Raw genomic sequence first — 2,063 nt, forward strand, 5'->3', positions numbered from 1 at the left:
TGCCTAAGCAGGCACTTAGTCCTCTGAACCATTTCACCAGCCCTATCTTTGAAACTTTAGCACTAAAGCTGTAAGTCGCAATTACAAAAACTTTATCATACATGTGCCTTATGAGGACTATAGAAAGGTCTGAGAACAAACACTGAGACATTTTAAATTATACTGGATGTGGAATCGTGACTGATGTGGAGATATTTTCTGTACAAAATGTGAAACCTTAAGCTGCCAAGCCATGCACCCACCAGTGAGTCAGGAATTTAACCCCAACAGCTGCCCCACGTGACTTTGGACTCATCCCTTGGGATTGACACATAAAATAACAATTCCACCTACGATGTATCACAAAGACTTGTAAGAATCAAATGGGATGATACAGGATACATTTAGAGAAGGATATTGTGTATATAGTAATAGAATAAAGTTGTCATTGATGAAGCAGATATTGATGTTTTATCGAAGAATGAAATTGTTTTTCCTGATTACGTCTCTTGAAGGTAAGTCCTTGTTTGAGTAGTCTCCTACCGTTAATTTTGGCAACCTTGGTTCTAGCTCCTGGAGCGCCCTCTCTTGGACTCGCTCTCCACTCTCCCAGACCTTGAAGTCTTTCCAATATCTACCAAGGATGCTGGCCACATCCTTCGCTTTCTTAATATACTTCCTCAGAGTCATCATTGCCAAATGAAACATTTCACTTAAAACTAGAGTAAGAATCAATATGAAAGTTCCATCAACCCGGGACAAATGACAGGTTCAAGCATCGGGAACCAAGTGCAGCGTAGCAAATGTTAGGTTCCCCAGTCTCTTGTCCTTGTTAGTGCTCAGTTGTTTACATTTCCTGCCTAATTGACACTCAGATTCCTCCTAAGCTGCCAACTCATTATACTTAAGCAATATTAGTCTGACCTCCTCTATTTTTCTGCCTGGCATGAGCTTCCATTGCAGTGCTTGAATTTTATTTTTCCCAAGTTTGGGCACCATATTACCATATTCTCATTCTCTCTCTCTCTCTCTCTCTCTCTCTCTCTCTCTCTCTCTCTCTCTCATCTTTTTCCCTTAGGTCAGTGCTACTTGTTAAAAGAGAACTGGAACAAAAGAATTAATGAAAGCCTTAGTTGACTTTTGGCTGTTAAAATAAAATACCATAGACTGGCTAATTTATAAAGGAGAGGGGATTATTTGGCTCATAATAGTGTAGAAAATAAGTCCGGGATCAGGGTACTGGAACCTAATGAAAGAATTGTGGGTCTGTCTTTCCATAGTGGAAGCCAAAGATTGGTGAAGAAATGAGGCAGACAGAGGATAGGGTCCAAACTTAGCCTTTTATTAGGAGCTCCCATTGTAGCACATCAGATAGGGCATTACATTAATTCAGTAGAATGTTAGTTATTGACTGTGGTGGATTAATTAGTGGTCAGCTTGTACCACCCAGATGAACTGAATCAATGTGGTTCTGGGTGTGGAAGGCTCACTTGAGGATTGTTACGAACAGCATAAAAGAACTGGAGGGGAGGATGGTGTGCCGTTGATTCTCTGACAGAAGCTTGTCATGTCAGGTATGAAGTATTGGTCTGACAACTATTTTCCTGGTATGAACCTGGCTGTTTTCAAAGTAAGAGGAGCTCATATCTTAGCCATAGCTAAGACGGCCACAGTTCCCTTCGGGGGAACTCTGGTCCTTACCTTGAGTGGTGTTTTTTGTTCTCTTTGGCTCCAGTGCAGATCCCTCAGCCTACTGGCCCAGATCCTTCATCCCATTGCTGCAGACTTCCTAGCTTCCACCACTGACCTTTGGGCCCTCCCGGGGCAGATCCTTGATGCAGACTGCATGAGACATTGTAGGTTCTAAGCCTCCAGTTGGACTCCCGGAAGATATTGCTATGAGCTCTGGGTCTTTAGCTGGACTTATGAAGCACAGTACAGTAGAATCAAGACCCTCAGCCATGTTCTTTGGGTCTCCAGTATGTGGACAGATCTCTTGCCTTGCTCTACATTTGACTTTCTTGGTGAATATAATAAAACAACCCTATAAATTGTGTCCTGTATTAAAAATATAGTCCCTTGAA

Source organism: Octodon degus, unplaced genomic scaffold (assembly GCF_000260255.1).
Source record: "Octodon degus isolate 3935 unplaced genomic scaffold, OctDeg1.0 scaffold00161, whole genome shotgun sequence".
Lineage (NCBI taxonomy): Eukaryota > Metazoa > Chordata > Mammalia > Rodentia > Octodontidae > Octodon > Octodon degus.